Here is an 11142-nt window from a genome sequence, read left to right as displayed (position 1 = left end):
GAGTCACAGTAATGTTGAATGAAAAACTAAAGCCTGGTTTGGTGTGTCACGTTCCTCTTTTAAAAGAGAAATTGGAAAAACCACAGAGAAACCCTGTCTCGAAAAACAAAAACAAACAAACAAAAAAAAAAAAGAGAGAAATTGGAGCATTAGACTGAGAAATAAAAACAAAGCAAAACAAAACAAAGACAGCACAGATAGGGAACATTCCCCTCACTGAAAAAAAAATTATGCAGTGGTGATGCATGATCTTAAAATTCTAGCACATAGGAGGCAGAGACAGGTGGATCTCTGTGAGTTCAAGGCCAGCTTGGTCTACAGAGCAAGTTCTAGGACAGGTGCCAAAACTATGGAGAAACCTTGTCTCAAAACAAAACAAAAACAAAAAAACAAAGAACTAGGATGATGGCTGGGAGTATTTGTCTAGATCTACAAGAGTCTGGGCTCAATCACCAGCATTCTCTAATGTCCAAAAATCAGACAATGATTTAGACAGCAATGTCCTCTCTGCCTGGGTATGTATCCATAGAAATGTTATAGTTCATTGTGAGATAGGAGAGAAAGACAGGAGAAATGAGCCCCTCATTCAAAAATCTGGCAGATACCCATCCCCAGCACAGGCTAGTTGCTAAGCATGGTGGCAAGGCTTTTGATCTCAGTACTTGGGATGCAGAGGCAAAAGCAGGCAGATCTCCAAGTTTGAGGTCAGCCTGGTCTATATAGTTGAATGAAAAATTAAATAAAAGGAGGAGGACATAACTACTCCTGAAGTGTGGAGGTTTTTATTGTAGATATAAGGGAGAAATCAGGCAGAGGGGAGAGTCCAGGCTGAACAGGGTTGGCAGACTAAACCAGACCATGAGAGGAGAGATGGGGAGGGGGAGCAAGGGAGGAGCTGTGGACCAATGGAGGTGGCCAAGGCCAAAAGGCCAAGAGTCCATAGTAAAAATGGCCTCATCATATAGGAATCAAGCTCGTAGGGAGTGGGTAGGAGCAGAAGCCCAGCCCCTGGGAGGGAGAGGCTTAGGGTAGGGGGCAGGGTGAGAAGTGCTGGGAGGAGCCACAGATGCTGAGGGATGCTGGGGAAACTGGCCAGCATCAGATTTGATATGTTAATAGCAACTCAGCCATTTATCCTGGGTTTCTGAGACCTAATATAGTGAGTTCCAGGCCAGCCAAGGATGATGTAATGAGAGCCTTCTCAAAACAAGACACTTCTTAACAAACTCTGCTTCACATTGACCCCCACTTCAAGTTTTTTTTTTCTGGGTTCAGAGTTAACAGTGATGGAGGGGCTCTGTTCTGTCACCTAGAGCAATTGGAGACATTCCTTTATCCCCTGTCCCCCATCCCAACTCTGTATTGCCGTGTGTAGCCCTGACTGTCCTGGAACTCTGTAGACCAGGTTGGTATCAAATATACAGAGATCCTTTTGTCTCTGCCTCCTGAGTGCTGGGATTAAAGGCGTGCATCACTACTGCCCGGCTTGTTTTGATTTTTTTTCAAGACAGGGTTTCTCTGTGTAGCCATGGCTATCCTGGAACTTATTCTGTAGATCAGGCTGGATCAAAGGGGTATTCCACCACTGCCCAGCCAGTTGGAATTTATTAAAGAAGATATATATATATTTAATATATATCTTTAATATATATGTTCCACACACACATATATACATTTATGTGTGTATACACACACACACACACGTATACATAACCTCGGCTGTCTTAGAATTAGCTCTGTAGACCAGGCTGGCCTTGAACTCACAAGAGATCCACTGTCTCTGACTCCTGAGTGCTGAGTGCAGGATCAAAGGTATGATCTACCACCTAGCTTCTTAAAAGCGATTTAAAAAAGATTTATTTTTAATTACGTGTGCGTAAGTGTATAAAGTGATATTTCATTTGTATTTTAATAAATTAAGCTTGCCTGAAGGTCAGAGAGTAAAACAGCTGCACTAATCAGTCTTATAGACCAGACAGTGACACACTAGTTTGTCATAGAAACCAGGTGGTAGTGGTGCACACCTTTAATCCAAGCCCGAGAGAGGAATATAAAATGGGAGGAGACAGCTCTCACACACAGTCTCATTCTGAGATTCCTGGAGGCAGTATTGCCATTTGAACCCCAATTTCTATTTCTGGGCTTTTTATTAATTGTGCTATATGAGTGCATGTGCACGAAGGTGTCTGCAAAGGCCAGAGGTGTATGACCCCCCAGAGCTGGAGTTATAGGTGGTCATTTGCGTCTGATGTGCATTCTTAACCACTAATCCAGCTTTTTACCCTCTGAAAGAGATTTTAATTCAGTTTTTAAATATGAGGTTAAAAGAAAAAGACAGGACACAAGACATGCCTGACAGCTTAGATTTGGGCTTCTGTAAAATGTGAGTAGATTGTTTTTTATAATAGTCTTATTTCCATTTTCGTCTGTTTTGAAGCATTTGTCTTCAAAAGTCTCTAAGGACATGTTGGTGGCATATACCTTTAATTTCAGGAGGCAGAAGCAGGCAGATCTCTGTGAGTTCGAGGCCAGCCTGGTCTATAAAGTGAGTTCCAGGACAGCCAAGGCTGTCACACAGAGAACTCCTCAAGAAACTAAAGCAAACAAACTTTAAAAGAAACTAAAGAAACAAAAGTAGCTAAGGACTCTGAATGAATTCCTGGGGTGGTTCCTGAGGAGTGTCAGGATTATAATTGATAGATAAATTCTAGATCACCGTGAGGCAGGAAGTTAGGTTATCTTCACCTTAAACTAAGTCTGGGAGAAGTAGGACCTTACTCAAGGTCACATACTTCTCCAGGCATTCTTGAATTCTTTCCTTCCTGCTCTCATCCTTCCTTCCTGCCTGCCTACCTGCTTTCCAATCTTACGAGGTCTCCCGATGTGGTTCTGATAGCCTGGAACTCACTACCTAGACCAGGCTGGACTCACAGAGATCCACCTGCTTTTGCTTCCCAAGTGCTGGGATTAAAGGTGTGAGCCACCACCATCCAGTCGTATTTGACATTTGTATTGAAAATATTTTTTTTTTTTCGAGACAGGGTTTCTCTGTGGCTTTGGAGCCTGTCCTGGAACTAGCTCTGTAGACCAGGCTGGTCTCGAACTCTCAGAGATCCTCCTGCCTCTGCCTCCCGAGTGCTGGGATTAAAGGCATGTGCCACCATCGCCTGGCTTGAAAATATTTTTTTATATAAAATAAATACTTTACCCTATGTAGTAAACCTTTACAGCAAATAAGTTATTCTTCATTGTGGTGGAAATCTTGGTTTTCAGCTGGCATAAGGTTTCCTCCATACTCTGGAGTGAGGCTCTTTCCCCCCGTATTCTCAGGACTTTCCTTTTCCCTCAAGTCTCGGCTCACCTCAGTGGGAACCCCTGAAGAGAATCTTTTTTAATCTTTTTTGTTTTGTTTTGTTTTATGGAGACAGAACGCTGGGATTACAAGGCGAGTTCCACCATCGCTCAGCCCCTGAAGAGAATCTTAAGGTTGTTTGAGACTGAGTGTGGCGCTGTCTCCACCCTTGCCCAGCTGTCCCTATCAGTCTGGAGTTGTGAAAGGGAAGAACGTCATTTTAATGCAGACTTTTTTGTCTTCTTAGCTCCATTCTCCATGATGTTGTTGGGATTCGGGAAGTGACACCCTGAAGTGTGGCATTTGACATGCCCAGTGCTTTGAACTGAAGGACATTAGAAAGGTGTCATGGCAAGGTATCTTTCTGATCCTAGACTTCTTTCTCCTACTTCCTGTCATCCTCCCAGGCAAGTCATAAAAACTAGAATTCCTCTCCACTAAAGCCAGCCATAAATCCTAGACAAACTTCCTCTGACGAGTTGACCAGAGAGGATGTCTCTGACCTAGCCTGCAGGTCATGAGACCTTGCTTTCGGAAGAGGCTCTGCAAGTCGTCTAGAAAGGCCTGTGAATGAGAGGTTAAGAATCTGAATAGAGCCGGGCAGTGGTAGCAAATCCCAGCACTCAGGAGGCCGAGGCAGGTGGATCTCTGTGAGTTCAAGGCCAACCTGAGAGCTAGTTCCTGGAGAGGCTCCAAACAGAGAAACCCTTCTTAGGGCCACCCCCTTATATCTAATTACAGCTCTCCATGGCTGCTCATGGTTCGTAAATGAAAACTTATAAAGCATACAGGCAGACAGTTCTCTCTGGGTTCTTTGAGTCTTCACTGCTGAAGGGAGCCTGCCACATAAACGATCAAACAAGCTTTATCCCCCCCCCCCCTTGTTAACTGGTCTTTTGTTACAGGACAGTTTGCGGTTACCTTGTGATAGGGAGGGGAGGGTTCACAAACACATCTTTCCCTACCGGATGGACCAGTTCGAAGTGGAACTAGTTCTCACGGCAAAGCAGGTACATAATACATGATTCATTTATCAATCAATCTAGGGAGACACATAGCAGTCTATAATGGGGAGGGGCTTGCAGCATCCAGAGCTTTCTCAAGTTAGACTTTCAAGAGAAGAGAAAAGTGACCATGTGAGCTTGCAAATGTTTTGGGGTAGCCCCAGCTTTATTATATTTTTGGCAGAGAAAAGGACTCTAGATTCTCTGCCCCCCCCCCTTTTTTTTTGAGACAGGGTTTCTCTGTGTATCCCTAGCTGCCCTGGAACTTATTTTGTAGACCAGGCTGACCTCAAATTTAGGGATCATTCTGCCTCTGCCTCTCTCCCAAGTCCTGGGATTAAAAGTATGTGCCACCACTGCCTGGTGATTCCCTGCTTTTGACATGTGAATTCTTTTTCTTTTTAATTTCCATGCAGAGTCTTTAATAGCGAAAATGAATTTATTGATCAGAGGAGTACAAGGACCTGTGAACTGTCCTTCAGCGATCAAAGTCAGAATGAGATTCCTGGGCACAGACTGGCAACAGAAGTAGTGGCCTAGTTGGGCAGTGGTGGCGCACACCTGTAATCCCCAGTGTTGGAAGCCAGCCTGGTCTACAGAGCGAGTTCCAGGACAACTGGGACTACACAGAGAAACCCCGTCTCAAAAAGTAAAACAAAAAAGTAGTGCCCTCTGCCCTCCTCTTGAGGCCTGATCCATGTCCTAGACCTTGTGAGGGCTCTCTGCTATCTTTGAGGTCTAGCCTCCAGTTCTGGCTCTTCTGGAGAACCTCCCTCAGGGAAGGCAGGGCCCAGTTTGTCTCCTTGTGTGAGGGGCCCTGCTCTGCGGCCTGTCTTTGTGTGCAGCTCATAGCTTGGCAGGCAGCTTTCCTTACCGAGTGGAAGAAGCGCTTCACATGGCCTTGCTGGATGCATAAGAGCCGGACTGTAGGCCTGCAATTGGGGTTGCCAAATCGCAGGGTTCTGGTGAGGCGCGGGCGGCTCGGGCTGTAGATTCCACTTGTTTAGGTTGTTCAGTTACTTGGGCCGCCTACTACAAGTTCTGGACTCAATATTTTTATTGAAATATAATGCACACATGGAGAAACACACAGATCTGAAGTATGCATAAGTGGATCCTCATGAAGTGAACACATTTGCAGCTAAATAAATCAACCCCGTCAGGCGCCTGGCCTCCTTCCGGTCGTTGCTTCACACATATTTTTCATGAGCAAGTGGAAAGACTAAGAGGTCGTGGTTCTGAGAAGGCTGGGGGCGTGTTCTGGGCTAGCCTGACTAAAGGGGGTGAATGTGGACTGAGGGTTATAGTGTGCATGCCTTGGGGAATTGTTGAGGTTGGGGGGATGCGTCGAGTTCTGATTTAGGGCTGCATAAATTTGCTTGGGTTTGTGTGATAGCAGGAGCTATTTAGAGGAGGCCTTAGGGGCATATTGTGGGCGGGGCGGATAGGATCGAGGCGGGGCCTAGGGGGTCTAGGAAAGGCGGAGCCAGTGGATACGGGGCGTGGCTTAGGCGCTCGGAGGGGAGGGGCTTTCGCGCGCGCGCTCGCCGCCGGCGCGCCCCCTCTCGGCCGCCATGTTGGCTGGCGTGTGGGTGTCAAACGCTGCACGGGCTCGGGTCGCTCCCGCCTCTCCAGCGTTGCCGGCGGCTGCAGCCTTGCACTCGCGCGGGCCGGGAACGGAGGTGAGCCGAGACGCGCGGGACTTGGGGCGGGGGTAGCTCGGGAGCCGGGGTGGGGCGGGGCGCGGACCTTCCTTCTCTCCAGTGCGTGGACGCCCCTAGAGCACCGGCTTCCCCGTCGCTGGCCGGGGCGTGCACCGTGCGGCCAGCCGGACCCCACCCGGCTGGACGGCTCGCTCTGGCTCCGCCCCACCTGAGCCCGCTCTGGGCTGGGAGGACGCCCGCCTCCCTCCCGGCTGGGGCGCCTGTCCTTGCCTCACACCTCAGCTCCGTAGCCTTCAGTTTGGAGCAACCCCGCCCCTCCCCGGAGTGTGCGCTTCCCCGGCTCTCCCCTCGCCCCGGGTCGGAGCCGGCTGGCCTCCTTCAGGGGGTTCGGGGAAGGGTCCCCCTTACCCACGTCCTTCTCGCCTCGGGGAACTGGGTTCCCCTACCCGGCCCCCACTCCACAGCACAGCGGGGACGGGGGCGGCGGAGCCAGGCTCCAGCTGCCTTTTGTTCCGCGTGGGATGGTAGAGACCCGGCGGCCCTGTTGGGCGAGTCGGGGTGGGCGAACCGCGCGTGGGGCCGGCCTCTTCCGGGAGACCCCCGTTCTCCGGTGTGCCGGCTCCCTCGGAGCGCGAGCCGAGCGCGTTGGGAGAGGCAGGCCATTCCTGGAGGAGTCCCGGCCAACAGGTTTTTTTGTTTGCAACCTGAAGTTGGCCCAATGGCTTTGCAGGGGAGCCGGCCGCCAGGGCTCCCTAGAAATCCCGGCCGGTTTCAGTCCGTTCCTCGGTCTCGGGCCTCAGTTCCTCCAGCGGCCTCTTCACTTTAGTACTGCCTTGGGATGCGTTTGAAGTCGTGTGTTTCAGAAAGGATGGGGTTTAGCCGTTCTTGGGATTTTGACAAGGGGACCTGAGGCCCAAAGATGCATTTGCCCAAGGTCATCCAGTCAGAGGGTGTCAGTGTCACAGCTGGAAGCCCCATCTCCGGGGCACTCCACAGCACTTACGGATTTCTTTAAAGGTGTGCCAAGGACTCCTCCAAATTGCTTGCCTGTTATTTTTAACATTGACACAAGAAAATGGGTAGGGAAAGGTGAAAAAGACACGTGAATCCTTCATTTGCACACTCCAGAAAATAACCTGTGAAAGAAGGGACCGAAATGATTGAATAAGGTGAATTTCTATGATCGACGTCCCCCTTACATTACGTAATTTAATGAAAACTTAGCGGGAACTTTGCGGTCTTGTAAGTCTCGATAGACAGCGGTAGCGGTAGATACTGGCTCCACACCGCAGTGATCGGCTGTGCGTTGGTAATTAAGCTTTCCATTTATATTTCGTTGGTAATGAAGCTCTCATCTGTATTTAAATGAGCATGGGAGGAACTGCAGTTTGCTTGTGAAGGGTGTTACTAGTGACTGTGTTGGAAGCACCTGTAGGTCCATCTTTGATTTTAAGTATGTTTGCTTTTATTCTGTTTTGCGACAGGGTCTATTGCGTCTGGTGGTCCAGTCTGGCCTTGAGTGCACAGTGACCCGTCTGCCTCTGTCTCCCAGGTGGAGGGATTAAAGGTGTGGGCCATGGCATTCAGGATGCTTTTGTGTTTTTAAAGTTTTCCTAGTTTTAAAGTTAGGCTAATTATCTGTGACTGTCTGCCTGGGCTCTTGTTTTGTAAACATTAGTTGCAAAGTCCGGTACCACGTGGTATCAGGAGCAACTTTGTGGGGTGTTTGGATTTCCAAACCTTGAGATGGAAGGATTGGGGCTTCTGTTGAGATTGCTCTTCCCTGAAGGGTGTGTGGTGCCAGACATCTGAGTTACCAAGAAATGTGAAACTTAAAAAAAAAATTTGTGTGTGTGTGGGGGTTGTGCACCTGTGCCTGTAGGTACCCCTTGACTGCAGAAGAGGGTGTCTGATCCCCTGGAGCTGGAGTTACATTTGGTTGTGAGCTGCATCTGTGGTTCTTTGAGAGAACTGTATGTGCTCTTAACGGTTGAGCATTCTCTCCCAGCCCATATATTTGAAACTTCGAAGTGACTGTACCTGGCATGGTGTTTATAGTCTTGAAAAGCGGCCCTTCTTTATAGAAACCCTCTGTTGAAATATGGCTGCCTGTTATGTAATCTTTCATAATGGGGAGTTGATTTCCCAAGAGTGGAGATGCTGATAAGAGTCCTGTGAAAGTAGTTGAGAAGTTTTGGAGAAACTTTTAATGGCTTGTTTTTCTGGAAATGAGAGGAACTTCGTTTTTAATTTCGTTAGTAGTGGTAATTTCAGTTCGTTGTGGACTAGAGCATGGGAAGAATGAATTTCATTCAATTGCACACTGATTGCAGAGCCTCCTTTCTTGTTGATTGGACGTGATTGACTGGTTTGAGCCCCTAGTGACCCTGAGTGCTGAATTCAGAGGATTTTTTTCCCCTAGAGAGCCTCATTGTGTTATCTAGGTTGGCATGGAATTTGATTCTCCTGCCTCACCCTCTCCAGGACTGAGGTACCATGCATGGCCCTTGGTCTGCTGGTATTTGTATTTAAGCATACTTAATGTCAAGCCTTGGCCAGCTACCTGGGCCCTTCTTCCTCTACTTTCCCCAGCCTCCCCACCACACACAGTCTGTTACTCTGGCCATTTTGAGACTGTGACATCTTTGAGGCCAGTGGTTGCCTTGTCTTTCTTTACTTTTCTAAGGCCTAGTTCAGCCTGTGACATACAATAGTGTTCAGTAAAGGTCTGTAATAAGTAGTCCTTTGGCCAGGCCAGGACAAAGTCTTTGATTCTGTACCATAGGCTTCACTGTTTAACTTTGCTCTGGCATAAACCACTACTGTTGGCCCAGCTGTATCGTGAAATTACTGTTCAGCTGGTTTCTTTTTTCTTTTTCTTTTTCTCCTGCAGTGTTGGAAATTGAACTAAAGGCCTCACACATGCTAGGCAGAGCAGTCTACCATGGAGTTATATTCCCAATCCTTCACCTGAAGTCAGGCTGATATGTATGTAGCTTTGGCTGGTCTGGAATGTAATATATAGACCAGTTGGCATTTGTCACCATGACCAGCTAGCTTTCTTAGTTAAAAAACAGATTTATATCATTGTTTATTATTTATTGTGTATGTTTCTATGTGCATATGGGTGCAGTGCTCTCAGACTAGAGGGGGTGTGGGATACTCAGCTATGAGCGTCTGACCTGAGTACTGATCTTGGATTCTCAGAAAGAACAGCACATGCTCTTAATTTAGTCTTCTCTTCAACCCCAAGATTTATTTTCTTCCTTTTTTAGGGGGGAGTGGGCTTGGTCTCTCTGTGTAGCCTCTACTGTCCTGTAGATCAGGCTGGCCTCGAACTCACAGATCCACCTGCCTCTGCCTCCCAAGTACTGAAATTAAAGATGTGTACACCATGCCTGGCCTAGAATTTTCTTTCTTAATTTGTTTATAGTGCCTAAAAATTAAAACTTAGGAAAACAAGTATAAAAAACCAAACATATGCGGTTAAGTGTGTATTTAGCCACTTTATCTAGAGGTGTGTTTATCATACCTGATCTCAGTCTGATGATTAAGAAAGTTCAGGTCGTAAATCTTAGAAGCTCAGCCTGGCAGTGGTGGCGCACACCTTTAATCCCAGCACTTGGGAGGCAGAAGCAGGTGGATCTCTGTGAGTTGGAGGGCAGCCTCTACAGAGCGAGTTCCAGGACAGTCATGAACCCTGTCTCAAAAAACCCAACACCCCCCCCCCAAAAAAAAAAACCAAACCTAACAACTCGAAGCTCTTTCAGCAGCCTTTAAAACAGAACCACTTTCATCAGAGTGTAGGACTGGGATTAACAGCCCTGTGTCAGTGGAAACACTGAGATCTACTAGGTTAAGCTCAGGACTCGGGTAGCTGGTGTTCATGCTACTTTGTGAGTCCCAGTCCTGGGTTCCATTTACTCTAGCTACTCTAGTAAAAAGTCTCATAGAGGAGGAACTCCTTGAAAGGCTGGGAATTGTGGATGAGTTAAAGTTCCTGGCTTTCCTTCTCCCAACCTTATAGGATCTGTGGAAGTACTGTGATTTGAATGTCAGTATTTGAATGGGCTATATATGGTAGGTGTTTTATTTTATCTTATTTTTTTAAAGCATGCTTCTTTGAGCCAGAGTACACTGGATTCTTCTGGTGACTCTTCCAGCACTGTTGGGTTCAGAAAAGAAAGACCTTTTCCTGGTTTCTCTCCCTATGAGCCTAGCCCAGGCAGTGTGCATTTAAGGGTGTTCTAGATAGAGAAAGAACGGGTAACTGAAGCTCTCTCTCTGTTCAAAGCAGTGCAAGGAGTTAGTTGGTCCTAAGGGACTCTGGCTTTTGGTCATGTAACTCAGCTGACAAATGGAATTGGGAGAAACAAGCTTTTCCTGAGGGATGACTGGCCATCTAGGGCTAATGCATGATGTGAATTTAAAAGCATTTATAATTAATCACTTCTGAATGCAGGCTGCATCCTTCCTCTGCTCTCACCCTTCTTTGGTAATGTCATTGTCACATTGCTCTCATAGTGCCTCAGAGAACCTAATGGCATACTTTGGCTGCCATAGCCTTGTGGCAGATTGCTTTGGAATTGGGCATGGGGTCAAGTGGGCTTCCTGGCTGGGTGGGATGGGACCCATCCAGGCCGGTCCATCATTGAGCTTTGATTTGTTCTACCTCTAAAATGAGACCAACAAGGACTACTTCATGGAAAAGACACTCATCAACTCTCTTGATTTGCTGTGCATCTGGATTCCCTAGAGGCTTGGTTTCAGCTGGTTGCCAGGCTCCACCCCAGAGTTTCCAATTTAGTAGATAAAGCCTGACAACACTTTTTTTGCTTTTTGTTTTTTCCCCCTCTTTTTGATAGGGTCTTGTGTAGCCTAGGGTGGTTTACATTTGCTGTGTAATTAAAAATTATTTTGAATTTATTACTGCTTCTGCTCTTTAAATGCTGGAATTATAGGTGTGTGCTACCATGCTCCATTTCATGTGGTGCTAGGAATGGAACCCAGCAGGCTTTGAGTATGCTAGATGAAACACTGTATCACTGAACTGTGCATTATACACAGCTTTGAGAAATGCACATTCAAGTTTTTTTTTTTTTGAAGTAAGTTTTACTAATTT

General features: G+C 47.1%; 1 protein-coding gene across 3 annotated transcripts in view; it reads left to right on the top strand.

The window, feature by feature from the left end:
• Positions 1-5910: 5910 nt before the first annotated feature.
• Epn2 (epsin 2) overlaps positions 5911-11142 on the top strand; it is a 65581-nt gene continuing 60349 nt past the window's right edge. For all 3 annotated transcript variants that reach the window (XM_050163721.1, XM_050163720.1, XM_050163722.1), the window contains exon 1: positions 5911-6038. The gene's annotated coding sequence lies outside the window, so the exon portion shown is untranslated. The remainder of the gene's footprint in view (positions 6039-11142) is intronic.

This window comes from Alexandromys fortis, unplaced genomic scaffold, assembly GCF_014885135.2.
Source record: "Alexandromys fortis isolate MF-2015 unplaced genomic scaffold, M_Fortis_MF-2015_v1.1 scaffold_149, whole genome shotgun sequence".
NCBI classification, from domain to species: Eukaryota; Metazoa; Chordata; class Mammalia; order Rodentia; family Cricetidae; genus Alexandromys; species Alexandromys fortis.
The sequence above is the reverse complement of the archived record's forward strand: the minus strand, read 5'-3'. Positions and strand labels throughout refer to the sequence as shown.